Below are 27673 nucleotides of genomic sequence, written 5' to 3'. Positions count from 1 at the left end.
GAAAAGGAACTGATGCGAGTTTTGCTTATCGTTATTGATCTTCTGTAAATTATCAAATTTCCCTACTGAAAATTAAAACAGAACAAGCTTAGAATATGCTCATGATGTTAGGATTGTAAAATTAATTTAAAAAATTGGATTAGCAGATGAGGATCTTTAGAAGAAGTTAAAGGGAGGCAAGGTCATCACTGACTACTGAGGAGCACTCAAAAGAAGTAAGAATATATCAATTCATAATGTCACATCTATATATGTATATCATCTATATCTTTATACATATACATTTTCCATTTGGTTGTCTATTTGTGAATTTATTTAGTTATACATTTACTTACTACTGATTTATGCTTATTTGTAGTTATACTAAGGATAGTGTTTATAAGAACTGAAGGCCATATTTTACTTGATCCAAAGCTGAAGTGTCTTATGGTGGAGAAAATAAGTCTATAATAGTAAGAAGAAAGAGGATAATGGAAGGTGAGTGCAATAAAAGGTAATGAAAGTGGCGGAATCATCAATTTGTTGTGTGTGTAGGCCATGGCTTCCCCTCCTCCTTGACAGCTTAGATTCTTCTTTTTCTCCAGGGTGCTCTTTTATTCACCTCTGTCACATTTCTCTGTCTTCATTATACCACTCCCACTGAAAGCCTAAGAGAACAAGAAAAAGAGAGGGAAAAAAAAAGAAATAAAAAGAGAGAAGAAAGAAAAAGAGGAAGGATTGAGAGATGAATAACGTATTTTGAGGAAATATACAAATATTCAAGATCAGAAATTCTTATATATTGAAGGTTTAACATGTTAAGTAGTTAAAAGTGAAGTCCTGAATTCAAGTGCAACTGTGATGGTATAACCCCGTACTGAGAAAATACAGGAATAATAAGGATTAAAACACTGAATGAATGTAGTTAGAAAACTAATCAAAGTGTTATAGTAAAGTAATAGAAGTGATATTTTGCAGTCATCTAAAATCATAAAATGTGTTAAGGACTGTAGCACGTTCTGGAGCTACATCTCTGAAAAATATACAGTTTTCTTACTTTTTTACATTTCCTATTTCTTTAAAATGGTATATAATCTGCAAGAGAAATTATTCAAGAATATTCATACTGAAATATTTGGAAGCATTTTGATGATTTGGGAAAATAAAAGAGATTATTGAGAATGATAGTCTCTGAAAATTATTGCCTAATACAGATTTTCATGGGTAGACAGGAAGTAAAAAAGGAAAGATAAATTAAGAAAATAAGGGAAGGAGAAAGAGAAAGAAAACATGTAAATCTAAGAAAAATAACAAATGATCACAGTTGAAATATGCAAAAAGTTTTATATTCAGTTACTTAGAAATGAGACACACTGATGTATATATTGTATATGCCACCTGTTAATAAATATTTAATGTCCAATGTGAGCTAGCTGGGGATTGCCAGTGGAGGTGTCTAGCTAAAGCGAAGGGTAATAATGAAGAATGCAAGGTAGATAGTCTTTGGAAGGAAGAGATTAAGAGCACAACACACATTTCTCCTGTCATTTGCAACTCCATGTTTAACTCTTCATATCATTTTAAATGTCCATTCAAATGTATTCACTTGACCAGCTGTTTTAAGTTTAAAACTGGGATTCTGTTAATTCCACCTGTGGAATCCTCCACATCCACTGTTAACACTTAGCTACTCTTCTGCAGCAGTTAACTCTCTGATTATGAACATGACTACTGAAGAGCATAATATTCAAAAGCCTGTCTTTTATCATGGTGATAAAAGATTGCGCAATATTAATTTCTTGAAAAAAATTGTTGATTAAACTAACCTTTATTTTAAAATCTCAATGGTCTGGTTGTTTGGTATCTTGTTTTGTTTTGTTTTCATAGGTTTGCTTTTTTTTTTTTGCTGTTATTTAGGGAGTGGAGTTTCGTTAGTTGGCGAGTTTTCCTTACAGAGACAAAAAAAAAAAAAAAGCATGAGCTTAAAAAAATCACTTAAAATCTTGGCATTTTAAATTATAAAAATGAGTGTGTAGTGAAGCAATGTTCTCTAAAATGTTCAAAAGGAAAGCTTCAGAAGTAAATATTGTTCATTTCATTAAATTAATTGTCACAATTTAATCGTATATTTTATTACTATAGAGCATTTATAACTCCTCCAAATATACCTTTAATTGTGTCATATTTCCATATATAGAAAACACCGAATGTCACAGCTATGTGGGGAAACCTTTGTCATATCAGGTAACTTGACTTTAATAAAACTCAAGAAATATAAGAGTAAGAAAAGAACTATGAAATATAAAATACAATAACTAATCATTGCCCATAGACGACAAAAACAGACACACAGATCATGTTAAAACTAAAATAAAAAGCTCTTGCTGCTCACTAACTTGAGGGCAACAGTTTACCACAGGCAGCATATGTATATTTGTTAAGTCATATATCAGCAAAGCTCGGTAAGCAGTATGTGATGTGTGCAGTTTTCTATGTAGATACTGCACTGTAGATATTGTGATGGTTTATAAAGCAATTGAGCTACCAAGTTATGCCACTCCTACTTACAATAATATAAAATAATTGGCTTATTTTAGTGGCATTTCAAAGTATTATACTGTGTTCACATTATGGTGTCTTAATGAATAGAATACTGATAATCAGGAAAATGATATGCCCCTTTACTCAAATTGATAGGCAATAATTCATGAAGAATCACCAAAAATGAAGTTGCAAGTCACATTTTATAGTAATTAAAATAATCTATATTGACATGAGAGGAAATTGCCATACTAGTCATATGCTTAATACTTACAAGTATAATTTTTTTTCTGTAAGCCTTTAATAAAAAATAAGGAACAAATATATATGGAATATTTTCTGAGATAGAGAAATCAATGGATATAAAACAGGCATGCCCTCAAAGACATTTCTCTCTAATTATGTAGTCAAGATATACACCAATGTTATCTTTAAGAAATATAGGATTCTAGGAAAAGGTGGAAGAAATATCACAGGACAATATGGATAGAGTTTATCATTAATAATTTATAATGATATTTTTTTATGTAACCTTTAAATGACATGAGATATAAACACTGGTGGAGATGTATTGGGAAGGTTTAACAGAACAAGTGGGATTTGTTTGCAAGCTCTTAAAACAGGAAATGCTTTGTGAGTTGGAAGAAGTGTTTAGATATGTGAGAAATACTGAGGAAAAAGCTCAAAGGTACAAAAGTTCACATTTTAGTCCAAGTTGTTAAATAAATCAACTGCTTCGTGTTTAAAGAAGCAGTGTGTAATGGAACCGGATATTCAGTTTATGGCTTTCCTTTGTGAAGCCCCAGGAAATGTAGTCTAGGAAATGTTAATCATTTTCTAGACTTCACATACATCTTCACATACATCTAGACATCACATACATCAAATATAAATATATATATTTGATCCTACAGTGTCACAAAATTCAGCTATGGCAGCACTGCATTCCTTTTCCTAAAGTATCCTGTTCAATATAATATGCTGTAAAAGATAATAAAACACAACTATACATTAATTTATTCATTAATTTGATATTTACGAGCTGTCATTTTGATAGATACTGTAAGTATACAAATATTGTGACTCAATAAATTAGAAGCATTTTTGTGTTAGAGTGGGAACACAAGGGAACAGTATATCAACTCTGAATCAATAAAGGTCTCAGAGATGTGCTCCCCCATGATCAGTCTTGAAAGCATATATTACCACACAAGGGATATTGACAAGAATACATTCACAGCATTGGTCAGTGACTGAAAATAGAAAGAAGATTACAGGATGTCCTCAAAGTTAACTGTACTACTTTGAGATTCAGAGAAATTCGGTGTCATTGAGTAAAGGGAGTTTTAAGGTAAGAGAATTAGTTCTAAAAATAATTACCTTTCACTTATGTCTTCTTTTAATGATAATGAAACAAAGAGATATGAAATTCTTTATTCAGACCTGAAAAAATGAATGATATGTATGTTGTCAAATAATGTTATCTATACTTTACATTGAAAATATGTTTAGATTAGCATAAATATATGCAAATATAACAGCCATCTACTTAATAGCTTAGTTAGCTTATATGTTGAGGTTTGGGCAAATAAAAAGATCTAACCTTGAAAAATAATTTTAGAACTAATTTGGATATAGACAAAAATCAGTAAGAGGCAGGTCAAAATGTGGACTTTATTTTCTGATAAACCTGATTACAAAAATTGTCTTCATCCTTTCATATATTTAGTTACCTTATTTTTAAAGCAGACATAGATTTACCCACTCTGAAACATACAAAACTACAACACTGCTGATCGATTCTACAGGAGCAAGCAAGCCCCTTCAAATATGGCCACAAACCCACCAAAGGCAAACAACCTAAAAGAAGACTGAAGAGGTATTGTGATATAGCTACCTAATTCCTTACCCCAAATCCACTCGTATAATTCATTCCTGTGCCACTAGGGAGAAAGGTGTGAGAGGGTAAGACATGAGGTCAGTGGGGTAAATCTAGTAGATGTTCCTCCAGATGAGAATATAAGTATGGAACTATCGTCTTCTTTCACGTTATAAAAGTAAAATTTAAAAAGAACAGTAATGGGCACCTGGATGGATCAGTCAGTTAAGCATCCGACTCTTGATTTTGGCTCAGGACATGATCTCAGTCATGAGATCGAGCCCCACATCCAGCTTTGCCTCTGAACTGAGTGTGTAGCCTGCTTAAGAGTCTCTGCCTGCCCCTCCCCCGCTTGTACACACACACTCTCTCAAAAAAAAAAAAAATTAAAAAACGAAATAAAAAGAACAGTAAAAATAAAAGCAGAATGTAAGACAATTATTTGCAACTGGGCCTTTGTGCATGCTATTGCTTCTCTCTGAGATTCTATGACCTTGTCTCTTTCCACTTGACAGACAAACATCATTTACTAAGGGAAGATTTCCTAGGCAACCGCCACCCTCATCCTGCATACATACGCACTTAGAACTTAGTTTGGGTATCATTTTCTCCCTTTTGTACATCATAAACATTTGATTGAATAGATGTCCCCACTGGCATTTACATGTACAATAGTGTTTTATTTTTATGTTTAGTTATTTATTTTTCGAGGGGGAGGGCAAGCCAGGGAAGGGCAAAGAGAGTGGGAGAGAAAAATCCCAAGTAGGCTGTGTGCTGGCAGAGCTGCCACGAACCACGAGATCATGACCTGAGCTGAAGCCAAGAGTCTGACGCTTAACGAAGTCTTGAGCCACCAAGGTGCCCCTACGCACATAGTGTGTTTTTTTTTTAATCAGTGCAATTCTAAGCTGCAGGAAAGAAGAAACTGAGGCTTTTGCTCCAAACCCATTCAATTACCAACACTAATAGATTGCCTGACAAAGAGAAATTCTAAAGTAAAAAAAAATTGTAAAGACGTGTTAATGAAACATTCAATAATACAATATTAAAATTCATTTTCCACAAGTTAGGACAACATAAATAATTGGAAACTATATTTTTATGTCAAAATTGGCCTTTGAAGTATTACCAACCATTCACAATGACAGAAAAAATAAACGGCCTTATGATGAAGAAACATGGATGAATCTAAGGCATAATGATGAGTGAAAGAAGTCGGATGCAAAAGGACACCTACTATTTCTGTTTATATGAAGTTCAAGTGGAATGCAAAATTAATCTATGGTGATTTGGGGCAAAATACAGATTACAGTGGAAGTAACTGCTGAGAGGAGGCTTGAGGAAATCTGTGATGCTGAAAAGTTATTTACCTTAGGTTATACATATGTAAAACTTCAACAAGCTGTACATCTAAAATTTGGATACATGTTGCCTATAAGTTATAACACAATTTTTAAGTTAACTTTAAAGAATGAAAAATTACCTTGGATAAACTTGGATATTTTCAATTCCATATGAATTTAAAATCAACTTTTCAGTTTACACAAAACCATCAATTTATAACAGTACTAATTGAATCAAGGAATGATATTTAGGCAGAATTGACATATTTTACAATATGGCACAGAATCAACATTTAAAAATGTATAATAATTAGTCTTCTAAGCAATGCACTTGATGCCTTCCTTTAAATTTTCTTCAATTTGACTAATAAGTCTATAATTTTCTGTCTCGAAATCTTGCATATATTATGTTACTTATATACATTTTTGTTTTCAAAGCTATTGTAAGTGACACTTTTCCTAAAACTATGTTGTAATCGCTTATAGTTATTGGGTATCAGTAAATTTATTTTCATATTGAACCTGTGCATTATAAATGTACACTAATGTACTAAATGTACAATGTTACACTATTGGATTATCTAGATAGAAAATTACACCATTTATAAACAAAAATAGTTTATTTCTATTAAACTTTTAATTTCCTTTTATCTTATTTTATTGTCAATGTACTTCAACCCAGTGTTATACTGATGCAGTGATAATGGAAATGCTTTTCTTATTTCCCATTTCAGTGGAAAATACTGAAATTATATATGCTGGAGGGGCGCATGGGTGGCTCAGACAGTTTAGGGTCCAACTTCTCATTTCCGTTCAGGTCATGATCCCAGGGTAGTGGGACCCAGTCCCACGTCGGGCTCCACAGTGTGTAGAGCCTGCTTAAGATTCTCTCTCTCCCTCTGCCCCTCTCTGCTGCTTGCATTCACTCTCTCTCTCTCAAATAAAAAATAAAAATAAAAAAAAATAAAAATCATATATACATATATGTATATATGCATATACATATTAGACTGTTATTAGCTAAAAATAAACTTAGAATTGTTAAGTCTTCTACATAGAGTGATTCTTTTATCATTATGAAACATCCCTTTTTATCTGTCATAATGTTTCTTGCTTTAAAATCTACTGTTCCCTTGTGGGAAAAAAGTTATAGCAGATCTCTTTAGCTAGTGTATATATGCTATATACTTTGTCCTTTTACTTACTTTGTAATGATACTTTGTGTCATTATTTTTAATTTGTACCTTCTTTTAAGGTAATATGCATTTTTTTTTTTTACTGACTCTTGTCAGTCTCAACCATTGATTTCTTAATGGAAATATTTGTTTTTGTTTTTGTTTCTTACAATACAATGTAATTGTTGATGCATTTGGATTTATAAGAAATTTTGCCATCTATGTTCTAGTTGTTTTATTTATTCATTTGCCTCTCCTTTTTGGTCAGCTATTAAATTAATGTTTGTAATATTTTATATATATATATATATATATATATATATATATATATATATATATCATTAACTAGCTAATCCTATACTATTTTATTATTATTTTAATGATTACCCTAGAGATTTCTATATACATCCTTATCATATTGTAACTAAAATTATTATTTTACCACCTACTGGTCAATGTGAGAAATTGAAAGGTTACCTCTTATTTATTTCTCTCTCTTTTCTGATAATGGTGCTTTGTCTTATTTCTATGTATATTTAAATTTCTTAAGATAGTATGGCTATCAGTGTAGACTCTCTATATTAATTTAATACATATATTTAACCTTTGTATTTCTATTCATTTCTTCTTGCATCAATATGGAATAATTTTCCTTTTACCTAAAAAATTGTTTTTTATGTTTTCCATTGTAATGTTACACTAGTGACACATGTCCTTAGTTGGTTTTTCTAAAATTGTATTTATTTTCTCTCTTATTTAAAGAAAAATTTTGCTGGGTTTAGAGTCCCATGTTGGCATTATTCTTTTTTTCAGCATGTTGATGACATAATTTGATAGCTTTCTATTTTTTATGCCTTATTTTATTTTTACTGGTAAGTCAACTACCATTCTTACATTGTTCTTTGCTTTCTAGCTACTTTTAAAATGTTGTTTATTTTATATCATCAGTTTTCATATAATACGCCAGATGTATTTCTTTTTAAATTTGCGGCACTTTGTAAACCTTCCAAAAGCTGAATATAAAGCCTTTTTTCAATTTTGGAAATTTTTCAATTTTTCAATTTTTTTCAATTTTTCAAATTTTGGAAAGTTTTCACAATTATTCCTTTAAATATTTTTTGTATCTATTATCCTGTATCCTTTGCAGACTCCTTATGAACCCTTCTATTGCTATTTAAATTCTTATAATCATTTATTTTAAAGCATAAATCTTATTCATCAATCACTTCTGTATTTCATTCTACTGTCTTATTTGAATTGCTACTGTTTTATCTTTCTGAAAATCTCATTATTTCTTATTGAATGCTGGGTTATTTTTGTTTCCAAAGAAAAAACTCAGGAACAATTTATGGTTCTACTGAGGTTATCTTCCAGAAAGAAGTTAATATTGCCTTTGGAAGCAAGTTTAATTATGGTTGATCATCTTAAACTAGTTAGTTTAAACCATCTTAAACCAGCTCTCATTAGGGCTTAGTTTTGTTGTAGATAAGGTCATGTCTATTTCTCATTCATGCTTACTGCTATGTAAGTTTTAGAAGGGCCCCAAAGAAGAGACATGGTATGTTTAACCAGGCCCCTCTTAATTGACAGTTCTAAACTCCAATTTCACTGCTGCCCTACATAACTCAGGATAGTTCAACTTAACTTACAAGGTTCCCATTAACGTCTTTCTTCTCAAACTCCTACAATTCAGCTGTAGTTTTTTGGGTTTGCCATTTACTCAAGAGGAAAATTAATGCCAAAAATGTGTTTAATCTCTCTGAGTTTCTAACTCTCTGGGATCTTGATCAATAGTCCAAGGCTTTGGTAACCTTGAAGAACATTTGTTTCATACAATCTAGTCTACCATAGCTGAAAGTGGAATTCTTTATAATGATAAAAGAAAAAAAAATACTCTTTCTGAAATTGTCTGAATATAGCAGAGCTTAATATTTAAATATAACATATTAAATATCACAAGCTAATCCATTTTCTTACTTGCAGATCAAAAAAAAAGGTCTAACAGTAGATTCATATGTATGATGTAGGAAAAACACAACACACTAACAATAACAATAAAACATGCAACATAGTATTGTCATGCCTCTGGATCTTTAAACTTCATTATTGCCTAGATCTGGATGTGTGTCCCTTTCAACACTTGGTATCATTGGCTGCATATTTCTGAGATTATCATCTATAAATATCATCATGTTTTGTGTTTCCTATAGTATCACCTTTTAGAAAGTTAACTCTTTTATGTATGTTCCCAAAGTACTTATTTGTTTTCTTGTTGTTGACATTTCAAGTGTTTATTTAAATTCTAGTTAACATATAGGGTAATATTTGTTTCAGGTACAGAATTTATTGATTCATTATTTACATCCCAACAAGTGCCTTCCTTAATGCCCATCACCCATTTAGCCCATCCTTGCCCACTTCCCCTCCAACAACCCTTAGTTTGTTTTCTATGGTTAAGAGTCTCTTATGGCTTGCCTCCCTATCTCTTTTTCTTTTTTTCCCCTTCCTCTATCTTCATTTGTTTTGTTTCTTAGATACCACATATGAGTGAAATCATAGGGCATTTGTCTTTCTATGACTTATTTCACTTAGCATAATACACTCTAGCTACATCCACTTGCAAATGGCAAGATTTCATTCTTTTGATGACGGAGTAATATTCCATCACACACACACACCTCATCTTCTTTATCCATTCATTGGTCGATGGAAATTTGGGCTCTACCAATAATATGGCTATTGTTGATAGTGATGCTATAAACATTGGCATACATGCATCCCTTCAAACCACCATTTCTGTGTCCTTTGGGTAAATATCTAGTAATGCAATTGTTTGGTCATAGGATAATTCTGTTTTTTAACTTTCTGAGGAACCACCATACTGTTTTACAAAGTACTTGTTAACACATGCATCCACTAATGCATTTATCCCACTGATCAGAATTTTTTCATTGCCATCCTTTTGTTTTTTGTTTGTTTTGTTTTGTTTTCCCGCTAGATGATGAATTCCTCTAGAATAGGAATTATCCATCAGAATAGCAGAGACATCTATCACAGTGAAAAATCAGGCACTCAGTATAATTACTGATTCTTAAAACAGGATCCACAAGCCACCAGTAAAAAAAAAAAAAAAAAAAAAAAAAAAAAAAAAAAAAAAAAAAAAAAAAGCTCATAAGTAAAATATCAGACCAGGAATTTAAAACAACAATGATTAATATGCTAAGAACTCTAATGTAAAAAGTACACAATTTGGAAAAACAGATACTTATGTATGGAGAGAGACGAAAATTCTAATAAAAGAATCCAAAAGAAATGCTAGAAATTGAAAACAATATAACAGAAAGAAAGAATGCTTGTTGCAAAAAAAAAAAAAGTATCTTCAATAAAAACATTTATCTTGAGGCGCCTGGGTGGCTCAGTTGGTTGAGCAGCCAACTTCAGCTCAGGTCATGATCGCACGGTCCGTGAGTTCGAGCCCCGCGTTGGGCTCTGTGCTGACCGCTCAGAGCCTGGAGCCTGTTTCAGATTCTGTGTCTCCCTCTCTCTCTGACCCTCCCCCATTCGTGCTCTGTCTCTGTCTCAAAAATAAATAAACGTTAAAAAAAAATTAAAAAAAAATTTATCTTGAATGGGGAAAAAAAAATTCCATAGAGAGTGAGCCCATGATCTTGGATGAAAAACAAACAAAAAATTACACTTTATTTTCACTAATGTCTAAGTGAAATGTAGTATTTTATTTAGCTATACATATAGGTAAGAAATGATATTAGTATTAGCAGTATCTGTGATTTTGTTACCACTAAACACCCAAGATAGTTTCATAGCAAATTATGGGATTTATTTCAAGAAATTTTGAAATACGATTTAATGTCCCTGCTTTGCAATGATGGTAATTATTAATAAGTCACGAGATCATTTTATTTACTATTTTAATGGAGAATGATAGACACACAGACCAAATGATCAATAGGTCAGTAGACAGAGAGATAGATGACTATTTCAATACAATGTTTGTAATTACATCTATTTTAGATATTTAAAAATATTATTCTGAGAAGATGGTCCATAGACTTCCCAAGAAAAAAGAGTTCATGACAAAGATGTGTAAGTACCCCTGGAAAACATGTTTTTTGAAGAAAGAATATCAAAAATGCTTTATCGGTGTTAGACAACAATTTGTTTTCATTTATATTAAAAATTAAATTATTTTTCGCAGGATATAAATTCTGTTTTAGTATAGCTTGCTTATTTAAAAAAAATAAAAATTAACTTTAGCATTCCACTACTTATTTGGTGCTTTGAAAACAAAATTTAGGCCATGGTATTCACTTTCTCATGGATGATATGATTACACATTCAAAATGACAACTTTAAGCAGAGAAAGTCCCAGAAAATTCCATGTGTTAATTTATTTATTTTTTGGCTTGCCTAATTTCCAAGACAGATTAACCCAATAGTGAAAGCTCTTATCTCTTAAACTATTCTATTTTCAAAAATGAAAAAGAAAAGTGGAAGTCACATACTGGGCAGTTCTGTCTCTCTCCCTCTCCACCTTCTCTCCCACCCAATAAAAAAATACAAAAATGTTGGTTAAACATTCCTCAGATCTTATGGCCTTAATTTAAGAAGGTATTTAACTGCACTAACACTAAATAAGAAATTTTATCCAATTAAACTGGGAACTGAAAAAAAATTAATAATAAAATAATAATGAATATTTTCTTAAAACTATTGTTTTCCAATTGGATCGTAACCATGCAAATCCAAAAACCTACATAAAAATAGAAATATTTACCTGTAATGTTAAAATGTTTATTCGTTATTCATTTGATAAAAACATAAATACATCCTAGTTCAACCCAGTAATCATAAAAATTTGAAGATTCACATCGAATATGAATAAAATGGTGACTTAAAAATGATACCAAGTTACACATATTTTAATCAGACCACAATTCAGTGTATTCAAATTAAATCACACAGAACGTGTAATCTAAAAATGGCCAAGAAAAAAATAAAACTTACTTCAGAAAACAATTTTCTTTCAACTTTAGACTACCAAAATAAAAAAAAAAAAGGAAAAGAAGAAAGAAAAGATAGAAAGAGGAGGAAGGGAGGGAGACAAAAGCAAAAGCAAAAATCAAGTGCTGAATGGAAAAAATATATTAGTATTTTCTTAACTATTTACAGGAATTGCAACTTTACTATCTTGAAATTAACTGGTCAAGGCCTGTATTTGTCAATTCCTTTACAGTAAGACATAGTTTACTGAAGAACAGAGCATTTTTCTAGAATCAGTTTTCATTTATTAGTGGGTTAATAAGGAGCTTATTGTTACTATTTTCTCTTCCGTAGAGGTATTCTTAAGAACTAAGACATTATGAAGAACTAAGACATAATGATCCTAACACTTGCTTTAAATGATGATGAAGCTAACTTTATTAAGACCAAAAGAAAAAAAAAAAAGGAATCAGATTCATGTGTAGAAAATATTTCTCAAAGATATTAGAATTCCAATGCATACTATGCATCTATGTGAAGCCAAAGGCTGAATTGTTGCACGTGAAGTTCCTTTTTTCTATTATAATATCTTATCTACAAATTGGATATGGTCATGTGTCACATAAATTCTGAATAAGAAGCTAGAATGTCAATTTTATCAAAGTTCCATCTGATTACAATGCAGAATAGCTTTAAGCAGAGGCCTTTGGGGGCCCTGCTTCCACTAATAGAGATATGGATAAATTATAAGCTTGCTTGCTGCAGAACACATAACTTATACAGTAGTCTCTTTTGTAACAGAAGCACTAGAATAGAAATGAGATTTCACAACAATTTTTTTAGTATATCAAGGTTATTACACTGTGTGATTAAACTCATGTAAAATTAGCAATCAAATACATTTGTTAATTAATTGTCAACGTTAAAAGATCCCCAACCCTCTCACAGACAAGACTGCCCATGCAACATAATCATAACTAATCACAAACGCCCAAATACATTGTTACTGTTTTACCCCAGAAGTGGAAGTCTTTAGGGGCTGAGCTAGGAACCTGGGGAGGGTTTAGCTTCCCAAAGAATAAAGAGGAAAAACACCCAATAAAGACAGTTTGTGTCTTTCTGATCTATTCTGGCCAGAAATGTGAATGTAAGGCCTAAGGGATAAAGGAGACTCCAATAACATGAGAATAAAGTTGTATGCTAATGACTGAAGGACCTAGTTCTTTGACAACAACGTTGACTTGGAATACCAGGTTTAAACTCTTAGCCTTTACCATCTTTTCACTTATTATAAATAAACCCATCATCTGTTTCTTAAATTTTTTTAATGTTTATTTATTTTTGAGAGTGGGGAGAGACAGAGAGAGGGAGACACAAAATCCAAAGTAGACTCCAGGCTGGCAGCTGGCAGCACAGAGCCAGGCACAGGGTTCAAATTCACAAAACATGAGATCATGATGTGAGCTGAAATCGGACACTTAACCAACTAAGCCACACAGGGCACCCCCCCCCCAATATCTGCTTTTAATTATCCTTAGTGGATTAGATTTCTAACATATAATTTACAGATTCACTTATTAGTCTATCATGTAATAGATCTCATAAACCATAGAAATTCTGAATTCCATAATCATGTATATTAAAGTACCTCAAATATCAAATAATTAGATTTATTGTAATCATGCTATACTTAAGTCCAAATTATATAAAATAATAATGATGTTAATAAAGACTTTATAATTAAATATACATACACATATGTAACATAACACTGCTTGCCATTTTAAGTACCAGCAGTACCCATTAAAATAGCAACTTGTATACATAAAAACATTTCAAATTCATATACAATGCCATTTCCTCCTTTGAATTATGTTTATATCCTCATTATCATTACATACACTTTATTATTTTATAACATATGTTATAAATATTAGAAATTCTAGGACAAATTTTCTTGCTTTAAAGTATCCATTTAAATAAAAATAGTTCTATACATTTGTTTAGCATTCTCAAATATTTTAAAAAATTGTATTCAGTGCATGATATTTCATGAAATTTTCAGTTAATTTAAAAATTGACCAGTAGTTACAGATGAATACTATTTTTCATTTTGCTCCTAGACACATTAATCAACTGGCAGGCATGTTGGGATCAATCAATTGCATCAGTTGTGTTCATTCATCTTTGTCCTGCCATTCATTCCATGGCAGCAAGGAGCACACTGTGTAATTGAATTTGGTTGAAATCTAATATAAGGGCAAACTGTGACACAGTAGCAATAATAAGTTTGATTCAAAAATTTTAGCAGTAATTTTTGTTTTCTGCGTTCAGCAAAAGGAGTATGATATTTTATTCTGTATACTATCATAAGTGAGAGCTCTGGGGAAAAGGCACACAGCAAGCTTTAGGACACATCAAGTGATCATAGATTCTCAGCTGAAAAATTAGAGATGGTTAGAGGAAGGAGAGTACTAAATACAATAAAATGTGTATAGAAAACAAGGGAATAAAGCAAAGGCTTTGAGGATTTCTCAAGATATGTAAGAAAGTTTATGTCTTAAAATTTTCTTGTTAACTATACTGGAATTAAAAATATTTTTTCCATAAATACAGTCATGAATTTAGAGAAAGTTATGTGATACAATAAAGTTCCTTGTTTTAGAGATTTGGAGATTCTGAAAATTATATCTATACTATATATCTATAAGGCTAAGGCTACATCCATATTTATACATAATTGCGTTTAAAGCAAAGCTTTCTCTAGCTCTTTTTTTTAAGTTAATTTTAAAATGTGATCAAAACTAGCCTATGTGAATGAGAATAATCATCTGGAATTATCTGGTTTTATATTTTAAGAAAGTAACAAGTTTTCTCCATTCCACTTCTAGTCTAGAATTAAATTTTTGGAGAGATTTGAGTCTACATATTCTACCTATTTACTCTATAAATTTTCCATCATACATTCTGGGTTATATTGAAATTTTCATTATTAATTTTTAAATGTCATTTCCTATATCATTATGATTTTCCCACAACTAGGTAATTGAAAAAGTTTTTATCTCAAAATGATAAAGACTAAATTCAGAGACAAAAGATACTCAGACAAGTTATTCCTATGGCTGGTTTCAATGGAAAATGCTCATTTTTTTCAGTTTATTTTTTATTTTATTTATTTTTTGTTTCAAGTTTTCATTGAAATTCTAGTTATTTAGTATATAGGGTGATATTGGTTTAGGAGAATTTAGTGATTCATCACTTACATATAACAGTCAGTACTCATCACAAGTACCTTCCTTCATATCCATCACCCATTTAACCCATCCACCTGCTAACCTGCTCTCCAGCAATCCTCAGTTTTTTCTCTAATTAAAAGTCTCTTTGGGTTTGCCTCCCTCTTTTTTTCCTTTTCCTCTATGTTCATTTATTTTGTTTCTAAATTCCACATGAGTGAAATCATATGGTATTTGCTTTTTCTCTGACTTATTTTGCTTAGCATAATACATTGTAGCTCCATCCATGTCATTGCAAATGGCAAAATTACATTCTTTTTTATGGCTAATATTCCAGTGTGTGTGTGTGTGTGTGTGTGTGTGTGTGTAAAGACCACATCTCTTTATCCATTCATCAGTAGTTGGACATTTAGACTCTTTCCATAATTTGGCTATTGTTAGTAATGCTTCTAAAGCATCAGGGTGCATGTGCCCCTTTGAAAAAGGTAAATACCTAGTAGTGCAATTGTTGGGTTGTTCTATTTTTAGGGTAGTTGCATTTTCAGCTTTGTGAGGAACCTCCGTACTGTTTTCCAGAGTGGCTACACCACTTTGCATTCCCACCAACACTGTAAGAGGGTTTCCCTTTCTCTGCATCCTCGCCAACGTCTGTTGTTTCCTGTGTTGTGAATTTTAGTCACTCTGGCAGGTGTGCAGTGGTATCTCATAGTAGTTTGGGCTTGTATTTCCCTGATGGTGAATGAGTGGAGCATCTTTTCCTGTGTCTTTTGGCCACCTGCATGTCTTCTTTGGAAAAATGGCTCTTCGTGTCCTCTGCCCATTTCTTAGCTGGATTATTTGTTTTTTGGGCATTGAGTTTGATAAATTCTTTATACATTTTGGATACTTAACCCTTTATCACATATGTCATTTGAAAATATCTTCTCCCATTCTGAAGATTGCCTTTCACTTTTGTTGATTGTTACCTTCGCTGGGCAGAAGCCTTTTGCCTTGATGAAGCCCCGATAGTTCATATTTGCTTTTGTTTCCCTTGCCTCCAGACATGTGTCTAGTAAGAGGTTGCTATGGACGATTGAAAGAGGTTGCTGCCTGTGTTCTCTTCTAGGATTTTGATGGTTTCCTGTCTCACATTTAGGTCTTTTGTCCGTTTTGAATTTATTTTGTGTATGGTGTAAGAAAGTGGTCCAGTTTCATTCTTCTGCATGTTGCTGTCCAGGTTTCCCAACACCAATTGTTGAAGAGACTGTCTTTTTCCCATTGGATAGTCTTTCCTGCTTTGTTAAAGATCAGTCGACCATATAGTTGTGGGTCCCTATCCCGTCACTTTCAATCTGCAGGTGTCTTTAATTCTAAAATGACTCTTGTCAGCAGCACATAGGTGGGTCTTGTCTTTTTATCCATTCTGATACCCTATGTCTTTTGATTGGAACATTTAGTCCATTTACATTATTGATAAAAATTTAGTGCCATTGTATTACCTATAGTCCATGTTTCTGGAGATTTTCTTTTTGTCTTTCTAGTCTTTGTTGCCTTTGGTCTTTCTTTCCCAGAGTCCCCTTTAATATTTCTTGCAGGGCTGGTTTAGTAGTCACGAACTCCTTTAGTTTTTGTTTCTCTGAGAAACTCTTTATCTCTCTATTCTGCATGATAGTCTCGCTGGATAAAGTATTCTTGGCTGCATATTTTTACCATCAGCATGTTGAATATTTATTTCATGCCTCTCCCTTCTAGCCTGTCAGGTTTCTATGGAGAGATCCACTGCTAAACTGATTTTTCTTTCCTTGTAAGTTAGGGATTTCTTTTCCCTGCTGCTTTAAGGATTCTTTCCTTATCTCTGTGTTTTGCAAATTTTAATACGATATGTCTTGGTATTGGTCTGCTTTTGTTGATTTTGATGGGAGCTTTCTGTGCCTCCTGGATTTGGATGTCTGTTTTCATTCCCAGATTAGGGAAGTTTACAGATATAATTTCTCAAATAAACATTTTGCCCCATTTCCCCTTTCTTCTTCTTCTGGAACTCCTATGATACAAATATTATTATGCTTTATGAAGTTGCTGAGTTTTCTAAATCTACTTTCATGATCCAATATTTTTCTTTCCTTCTTATCACTTCATTATTTTCTATAACTTTGTCTTCTGTATCACTTATTCATTTCTCTGCTTCCTCTATATCTGTGGTCATTATGTACAGTCAGTTTTGCATCCTGATCATAGCATTTTTTTTTATTTTGCCCTGACTAGTTTTTAGGTCTTTTATCTCTGTGGTAAGAGACTCCCTGGAGTCTTTCATGCTTTTCTCTATCCCAGCTAGTATCCTTATGATTGTTGTTTTAAATTCTGGTTCAGGCATATTACTTATCTGTATTGATCAATAAGTTTTTTGGGGAGATGAATTCCTCCATCTTGGCATTTTGCCTCGGTTTCTGTCTTCTGTGTGTTTGAAAGCCATTTATGTTTCCTGCTCCTGAGAGAAATGGCTATATTAAGAGGAATTCCAGAGCCTGATGCTTCACGAAGTGTTTCTGGTATATGCCATGTGCATTCTGGTGTTGTGTTTTGGCTGTTGTTTCCCTCAAGTCAGTCCTCTGCAGAGTTTCTCCTTGACCACACTGGAGAGTGTTTGGGCCTTGTCCAGTGTTTGGTGAGGTTTAACTAGGTTTGTTTTGGACTGATTGTTAAAAGAGGCTAGATCCTATTTCCCCTAGAGCTGAAGCTTTGTACCACTCTATGGTCAGTAGACTTGGTGGGTGCAAGGGCTTTGTGCTGGTCTCCTGGGGCAGGGGCATGCTGCACTGATTCTCAGACACTTTGCCATAGTTAAAAAAAATAGCACCTGCAGAGCGCGGGGGTGCAGGGCTTGGTCTAAGTGGTCCAAGCCTCCACTGGCTGCTGTGCCAAACAAAGAGGTGAAGTCTGTCCACGTTGATTGCATCTGCTGCTGTTCAGGAAGCTCTCACAGAAGACTAAACCATCTTTCCTCATTTGTCCCAGACTTCCCTCAGATCCTTGCCTTCATCTTGTCTGTGTCTGAGCTGTTTGCTCACCGGATGGCATAGTGCTCCTGTGTTTTATCTCAGGCATGCAGGCTGGATTTCAAAAGTCCAAATTTTAAGGACGCAGTGTTCCACAGAGTAGTGCTGATCCTCAGCAGGAGGGTTTTGCCACATTGTGGCTAGTGACAGTCTGAGAATGGCAGTCACATGAATGCACACCGGCTTGGAGTATATGGTAAAGTGCAGCAAAAAGCCTGGGTCCAGGTTAGCTGCCCTCAGCAACTGCTTCTGCTCCTATGCTAATAAATGGGGAAGCTCAGTGGTACCCACTAGCTCTTTGTCCCTGGAAAGTCAGTGCCACTTCTCCCAAATCCACTCCAAGAAGGGGAACTGTCTCTCCCTGTGTGACCTAGGGGTCCTCAGACCACACTGTCTGCTCCCGGGCCTCTGCCCTCCTTATCCACTGGAGAGAACCTCTTTGCCTGCCAGGATCCACCCTGGCGATGGGCGAACTTCTAAAAAAATTTCAGCCTTTAGCTCCACTGCTTTTAAAAACTTGTTATTCACATCCCCTCTCATTTTCCCAGTCAAGGTTTTGGGGATATGTTTTACGTGTGCAAACTCTGTGCCCTGCTCACACACTCTCCCATGCTCTCTCTCTCTCCTCTTGGTGATCAGGGCGCCCTCCCCTGTGTAGCACCAGCTGTTCTTTTCTCCCTGAAATCATGTCTCCACACCTCCTACCTTCCACAGTGTGTCCTCTTTTCTCCCTCCAGTTGTGCAGTTTGTTCTCTCAGTCCTCACATCGATTTCCTAGTTCAGAATGATTTGATATATAACTAGCTGTGTTCAAGGGACAATGTAATCATAAGGTCATCCTACTACTCCAACATCTTAATACCTACACTCTTTGCTTAGCACTTTTAACTCTAGAAACCACCCTGTGCCTGTTTCAGAATAGGTGTTCCAAAATGTATCTAACAAAGAAAAGCGAAATATATATTGTTTCGCTTTTCTTTGTTAGAAAATATATACACGCTCTGTTGTTATTGTGTAGAGTGTTTTGTATAGACTTTTAGGTCTAGTTGGTTTATAATGTTTTAAATCCTCTATTTCTTTATTAAGCTTAAGCCAGGATGTTCTATCCACAATTGAAAGTGAGAAATTTAAGTCTCCAACTATTATGGTGCAGCGTTTTGTTTCTCCTTTCAATCCTGTCAAGTTTGCTTCATATATTTAAGGGCTTTGTGTCTATATGTTTATAGTGATTATATCTTCTTAAATAGCTGACTTTTTTTTCAACGTGTAATGACCTTTTTGTCTCTGGTAACAATTTTTGATAAAGTCTGTTTTGCTCAATATTGATATATCTACCTAAGGTCTCTCTTGGTTACTGTTTTCATTGAGTATCTTTTCCATCCTTTCACTTGAAACCTACTTGTGTCCTCGAATCTGAAATGAGTTTCTGGTGTATAACACGTAAATTAATCTTTTTTTTTCCTTCTGCCAATCTCTGCCTTTTAACAATAAGTTTAATATATTTATATTTAAAGTAATTACAAATAATGAAGGAATTATTTCTGTCAATTTGTTGTTTGTTTTCTCTCTATATTTTTTTTTCTTTATGGTTGCTTCTTCAGTTTCTCCAATAAGTCTTTCTTCTGTGCTTTTTTTTCATTGTTCTATTTTGATTTTGTCTTTAGTTAGTTATAATTTTAGTTCAGTTTAGTGTTCCTTTTGTTTTGTTTAGCAATTACCACTGAAATTATAGTTAACATTCTAAATTTATACCAGTCTAGTTTGAAACAATAACATCTCAACTTTAATAGCTTGTGTTAACTGCATTCCTGTCCACCTCTTCTTTTCCCCTTTACGTTGTTATTGTCACAAATTACAGTTTGTGTTGCCACAAATTTAACCTGTACACTGTATTTTCATTAGTATAGATTCCCATTACTGTGAAATAATAATTAGTATTTTATTCATTTTAAGGCATATAGGAAACACAAAGAGGGTTAGAAGCAAAATATATATATAATGTTAGTTCTTATATTTACCTAATTAGAGATCTTTATTTCTTCATGTGGCTTGCAGCTAACACTTAGTATCCTCTTCTTCTAGCATGACAGACTTAATTTAACATTTTATATGGGACATTCTATTAGCATCAGACTCTATTGGCTTTTGTTTACCTGGAAATGTCTTGAATTCTTCTTCATATTTGTAAGATAGCTTTGCTGAATATAGAATTTTTGGTTGACAGTTTTTACTTTCAGCATTTTAAGTATGTCTTCCTCCTTCCTGGCTTCTATGGTTTATAATTTTTAAAAAAGCTATTAATCTTATTGAAAACCTCTTGTATCCAATGAGTCACTTTTCTCTTACTGCTTCCAAGATTTTCTTTGGCTTATGCTTTGGGCATTTTGATTATAATGTGTTGCAGGGTGGATACCTTTCTCTTTATCATGCTTGATGGTCCTGATCTTGAATATGTAGCTTCATGATATTCACAAATTTTAGGAATTTGGGGGCATTTTTTTATTTAAATATTTGTCACTGCTTACTTCTGTACACTTTATGAATCTTCCATAATGAGTGTGTTGGTGTGAAAGAGAGGTTCCACAGGTTCCTTAGGCTCCATTTATTTATTTTTTTCATTTTTCTTTCTCTACCTTTATCTATGTGATTTCAATTGCCCTATCTTCTAGTTTGCTTATTCTTTCTTCTACCTACTCAAGTCAGTTATTAAATACCTCTAAATGAAAATTTTATGTCAACCACTGTATTTTTTGAACCAGAATTTCTATTTCACTTATTTCTATAATTTCTTTCTTCATTATTGATATTCTTTACTTTTTAATTTTCTTGACTTCCATTATTTATTTGTCCATGGTTTCATTTAGCCTTCTGGGCATATTTAGGATTGTAACTTAACATCTTTGTCTATGATGTTCAATATCTGAATTCCTCTGGGACAATTTTTGTTAATTTCTCCCTTTCTTTCTTTCTTTCTTTCTTTCTTTCTTTCTTTCTTTCTTTCTTTCTTTCTTTCTTTCTCTTTCCTTTCTTTCTTTCTTTCTTTTTCTGTCAACGAGCTATGTCTCCTTTTTATATGATTTATAATTTTTTTTCCTTGTTGAGAACTAGACATTTTGAATAATATGATATCTCTGAAAGTCAGATTTTCTGCCTTTCCCAGGAATTGCTAATATACCAATGGAGTGTTTCAGTAGTCCATTTGTTAGTGACTTTTCCAAACTGCTTCTGCAAGGGCTGTATTCCTTGTTCTGTATGGTCACTTATCTCTCTTCTGTTATCTCTATAGTCAGCAAGTGACCTGACAAGAGATTTCCTTCAATTCCTGGGTATAATAAGGAAAGAGAAAGATAAGAAATATTCTGTTTTTTTTGAATTCCCTCTAACAGTTGTTACCAAGAATGTTAGTTTAGACTGAGGAGGCAGAAACAATGGGCATTTCTTGTACTAGTCCCTCAGTGAACCACCAGGCAGATCAAAACAAATAAACTTGATCCTTAGAGGATAAAGTTATATTGCCCAACCTTGCACCAGCAAGCCACACAGGAATTCAAGCCAAATCCCTCATAGCTGCCTGACATGAGTCTGGGCCTTGGACGATAGTAGTTGCTATACTAAATACTGAAATTAACCAAAATTTACCAACTTTTTTCTTCATCAAGTACTCCTTTTGATGCTGGAAGTGTTCAACTGGAATCAAAGGTTTTGAAATAGTTGATTTTGATGATTCTTGCTTATTTCCTGAATTCTCGCTTCCAGGGGGTTGTGATTCCTGGAACTTCCTACTCTGTCATCATTTATTTGATCCTTTTCAATATTTATGTAATATTTTCATTAATATAACAGAATGAGCAATATTACATTTTGGTTTTTTTCTTTATGTTTTTATTTAAATCCAGGTAGTTGACATACAGTGTAATATTAGTTTCAGGTAATATTACATTTAAAAAAATAAACTGATTTTAAAACAATTTGCCTGTTTTTAAATTCGCACAATGTAAATATTAAAATAAAATAACAAATAGCCAAATTACATTAACAGCCATTCTCCAACATAAGAAGAATTAGTTCCTAAATGTTTCAAGGCTACATTGCTATACAATGTTTTTTTTATAGTCTTTATAAGTATTTTTGCACCCATTTTGAAAATGGGTTATTATTTTCTCTTTTTTCATATATCTCTTCCCCCATGAATCCAGATTTTCAAATATGTTACTAGATCCACAGTTAAAGGTTTTTTTTTTGTTTTTTTCTATAATTATGAAGAAAGTAAATTTCACTATATTGAAGTAAAACCTGATACCCACTCTTGATTCTTTTCTGTGTGTTTGATAACTTTATCTGCTAAATTTAATACTAGCCTTTTATTGTTGCTTTTTCTAGGAATGTTTATGCATATTCAAGTTACCAGGATCTTTAATTTTTTAAAACTATATGGCTGTTGACCATAGAAATGCGCCCCAGACAGGAAATATAATTCAAGTTCGTATAATATCTTTTGCTCTCAAGACTGTGGATATTGCCTAAAATTCTGGCTTTAAAAGTGATTTTAGAAGGAAAAAACAAGTTTGTATTTTTTCCGCTATCAGTGGCCTCCCTTCCCACCCCTTCCATGCCCTCACTTCTGTGGAAGCCAGAAAAAGACTGTAGTTTTGAGCACCAGTAATATAATTAGCATATATTTTAAAATCAATTATGTTTTTTTTTCCTTATGATAAGATATACCCTGTGAACTGAAATTTAGTCCTCTCATTGGAGTTCCCAATGGAGGGAATTGTTTCTCTGTTTTAGCTTAAAATTTTCTGTTCTGTCCATTTAGGTTCTCAGCACAAGGGGGAAATACATGTATTGTTGACCTACCTATATGGTTCCTCCATAGATTTTGTTTTCTCAGTTGTTAGTTGAATTTTTTTTTCTTTCTTTCCTGCATTGCCTATGACAATCTCAATTTTGCCCTCTCTGCCTTTAATTTGATTTCCAGCATGAAGCTTACTCTCCCTTGTTATTTATGTTATGGAACAGATAGTGTTATTTCTTAGCCATTAAATCTCTGTTTTAATGTATCATTTAATAAAATACATCTCATTTAACATATTTAATATTTGCACATTTTATTAGGTTATTGTACCATACAAAGCAATTAGGGAATATTTTCTTATGTTGATTAGATTTTATTTTTATCTTAACTGAATTCTTCTGAATCATGTGTGATGGTTAATTTTATGTAATACATGCTTACACACAATGTATGGTACCCTGTTGTTGGTCAAAAAACAGTCTGGATGTTGCCATGAAGGTATTTTTTAGATGATTAACATTTAAATCAGTAGAGCTACCTTCCATAGTGTGCATGGGTTTCATCCAATTGGTTGAAGGCCTTAAGAGGACAGAACAGAGTTCCACAAGGAAGAAGAAATTCTGCCTCCAGACTGCCTTTGGAATCTAACTTGCAACATCAACTCTTCCCTGAATTTCCATCATACCCAGTGACCTATAGATTTCAGACATGCCAGCCCCCAGAATAAGATGAGCCAATTCCTTAAAATAGTCTGTCTGCTGATGGATAGACAGTTTGCTACAGATACACGTATATAGGTATATTAACATATATGTACACATGTATATGATGTATATATACATTTACATATTATTTGTGTGTGTATATGTGAATACACACACACACACATACACACACATGCATATATCTTCTTGGTTCTGTTTCTCTGGGAAAATCTGACTAATACAGCATATCTCACTCTTTCTCCTCCCTTCCTCTTTTCTCTCCCTTTCCCTTTCTCCTTCCATGACATCAGCACTTTGCTACTAGCTCTATAGATTATTATCTTAGATTGAAATTACTCTGGAATATGACAATCCCTGATAATTATTCAGTGTGTTGTTCAGTGAGCTGCTGCAATAATATAAAGGATTCTGAACTAGAGTATAATTGAGTAATTTTACTTAAACTATTCAATTATAGTATCAGTTTCCTTCAGATTCTGTTTGATTTCCTTAAAATGACTTTTTTTAGTCCTTATAAGGTTATTTCTCCACAGTGCTCTAAGGAATAGGTTTAGGCATTTTGCTACAATATGCCAGAAAAAATTATTTTATACTTTAGCCAAAACTTTTTGAACATATCACCAGATTGTTTTACTTACACAAAATGTGTGATGAATGTGTCTGTATTTGAGTTTCGTGGCTAAGTGTGAGAATAAGAAAGTCAATAATAGAATCACTCCATTTTGAAAAAAAATCATTATAAAACACATGACAGCTAGTGTATTTGAAATATTGCCTAATTTACCAATCAGCTTAAGAAATGGAGCATTTATTTATTGAGCCTTTGCTTCTTTAGAATTGTGTTTTAAAATTTTCAAATATGTGGGGTTTTCCTATATATTTATTGTTATCTAATTTAATTCACTTTTGGTCGGATAACTCCATATGATTTTTGCCCTTTCAGATTTATTAAAACTGATTGTTTTGCCTAGCATATGTTCTAACTTGGAGAATATATTATGTACACCTGAAAAGAATATTTAGTGTCTTGTAAATATCAATTAATTCAAAGGGATTGAAGTTAAATAGGTATTTGCAGGTGTGCCTGGGTGGCTTGGTTAAGCAGCTGACTCTTGATTTCAGCTCAGGTCACAGTCTCACAACTGGTGATATGAGCCCCATGTCAGGCTCCTGCTTGGGATACTCTCTTTCTCCCTCTGTCTCTGTCCCTCTCCTGCTCTCACTCTTTCTCTCTCAAATCAATAAGCTTTAAAAACATAGGTATTTGCACATGTGTATCTAATTGTTCTATTAATTGCTGAGGGGGGTGGTAAAATCTTAACTATGATTTTGGAATTGGCTATATCTCCCTTTATGTCTGTCAAGTTTTGTTCCATATATTTTTGAGTTCTTATATTAATTTACATATAAAGTTTATATCTTAGTAATAAATTGACATTTTGTCATTGTTAAATGTTGCTCTCAATGTCTTTAATACCTCACATTTTGAAAACTGATCTAATATTTAAGTAATGACTTTCTTCTTCTTATTCCTTGTATGATACACATAGGATCCATTTTATCTTTATATTTAAAGCACGTCTCTTACAGGCATCATGTAGTTGAGTTTTGCTTTTTTTCATCTGTTCTGACAATTTCTGCATTTGAATTATGATGTTTAGTCTATGAACATTTTTCTTTTGCTTTCAAGCAACATTATTGAGATATAACTTACACACAAAATATTCATTAATACTGAGTGATCAGTTCCAAGAGTTTTGACAGATATATACAGTTGCACAACCACTACCATGATCATGATACAAAATTGCCATTACGGTCTCCCTACCCCAATCTAGCAAGGAAAACTTATCATTTGCTTTCTGTCAAAATAGTTTTGCTTTTTATAGAATTTATTATAAATGGAATCATACAGTATGTAATCTTTTATATCAGACTTCGTTCACTAAAAATAATGCTCTTATGATTTATCTATGTTGCTATATGTAACAATAATTTATTCTTTTAAATTTTGAGTAATATTTTAGTGTATGGATATGTAAAATTAGCATATAAATCAATACTTCAGTTAGTGTATCCTTTTGTTGTTTCTAACAATGACCATTATGAATAATTTTTTTTAAAACAGGGATATTTGAATACAAATCTTTGTGTTGATGTATTTTTATTACTTTTAGGTAAGTCCCTAAGAGTGGAACACATGGGTCATCTGACACATGTAATTTTAAGAAAACTGCTAAACTGTTTCACAAAGAGACTAGATTTCTTTTTTCCATTCTTGGCAGCAGTGTGTGAACATTGTATCTATTATGCATTTTTGCAAATACCTGATATTTTCAACATTTAAAATTTTATCTATTCTGTGTACAAAGTGATACTACATTATGGTTTCAATTTGCATTAAATGTTGCTTAATAATGTTGACCATATTTTCATGTATTTACCATTGAGATATACTTTTTGATTAAATGCCTGTAAAGTTTGTACCCATTTAAAAATAGGTTGTCTTATGATTAAATTTTAGAAGCTTTTTATTTATTCTATATACAACTAATTTATAAGATATATGATTTGCAAATATCCTCTTCAAACATGTAGCTTGTCTTCATTTTCTAGCACAAAAATTTTAATTTTTATGGAGTCCATTTGATGAAGGTTAACTTTTTAATGTTTATTTTTTTGTATGCTCTTTAAAGTATCTCAACCAAATCCAAGGTTGCATTTTTTATCCTGATTTTGTTCCTAAAACACTTGTATTTTCTTAGCTCTTGTATAGCCATATGAAACATTTTGAGACACTTTTTATATGGTGTAAGGATTGAGGGTTGTTTTTGTTGTTGTTGTAGTTGTTGTTTTATGTATGCATATTTAATTGTTTCAGTAACTTTAGTTGAAAGCATTATCTCTTTCAATTTGAATTACTTGGTATTTTGTTAAAAATCAGTCCATTACCTATGTGATGTCCATCACCAAAAAAGTCTTTTAGGGCTTTGTTCCAATTTTTACATTTCCATCCCAATACCAGGAAAACAGTATTGGTTACTATGATTTCATCATAGGTCTTGAAATCAGATCATGTAAATTCATCAAATTTTGGCAAGGGGGATTATTTTGGCTATTCTAAGGCATTTCTACATACATGTATATTTTAGAATTAAGTTGTGAATTTATACCAAACAAAAACTTCTCTCTTTTTATTGGGATTTAGTTGACTACAGAACAATATAGGATTAACTGACTTTTTACCAACACTGTGTTACCTGTCCAATGAGCATAGTATATTTCTTAATGTATTTAATTCTTTAATTTCTTTTAGAATTGCTCTGTGGCTTTCAATGTACAGATTGATGTATATTCATAAAGTTATATATAAATTTATCACTTTTTGATGATATTTTAAAAAATATCTCAATTTCTAGTGTTCTATGTAGTATGTAGAAATATAAATGATAATTTAGATTTATCTTATGTATTTTGACCTTGCTAAACTCACCTATAGTTTTGGTAACTTTTTTGCAGAGACCTTGGAATTTTCCCTAAGATCTTCAGTTGCCTGCAAATAGAATGTGTTTTACTTATTCCTTTCTAATTGGTACTTTATTTATTTATTTATTTATTTATTTATTTATTTATTTATTTTTCTTTGTAAAAATGGTTATTGCATCCAGTACAATGAGTAATAGAAATGGTGAGAATGCATATCCCTGGCCTACTCTTAATCTTTCTTTAAATTTTTTTTCTAATGTTTATTGATTTTTAAGAGACAGAGAGAGACAGAATGTAAGCAGGGGAGGGGAAGAGAGGGGGGAGGCAAGATACAGAATGTGAAGCATGCTCCAGGCTCAGAGCTGTCAGCACAGAGCCCAGGCCGGGCTTGAACCCATGAACCATGAGATTCTGACCTGAGCAGAAGTTGGATGCTTAACCAACTGAAACTCCCAGGCGCCCCGGCCTACTCTTAATCTTAAAA

General features: G+C 32.7%; 1 long non-coding RNA gene across 1 annotated transcript in view; it reads right to left on the bottom strand.

Moving 5' to 3' along the window:
* Positions 1–320: 320 nt before the first annotated feature.
* Positions 321–27673, bottom strand: part of LOC113598843 (uncharacterized) — a 74056-nt gene continuing 46703 nt past the window's right edge. Inside the window, exons 2-4 of the long non-coding RNA XR_003419588.2 lie at positions 3901–3963; positions 1806–1927; positions 321–647 (exon numbers count right to left, since the gene is read on the bottom strand). This is a non-coding gene — a long non-coding RNA (uncharacterized LOC113598843). The remainder of the gene's footprint in view (positions 648–1805; positions 1928–3900; positions 3964–27673) is intronic.

The sequence above is a fragment of the Acinonyx jubatus genome, chromosome B1, assembly GCF_027475565.1.
Source record: "Acinonyx jubatus isolate Ajub_Pintada_27869175 chromosome B1, VMU_Ajub_asm_v1.0, whole genome shotgun sequence".
Taxonomy (NCBI): domain Eukaryota; kingdom Metazoa; phylum Chordata; class Mammalia; order Carnivora; family Felidae; genus Acinonyx; species Acinonyx jubatus.
This window is presented reverse-complemented; position numbering and strand designations above follow the sequence as displayed.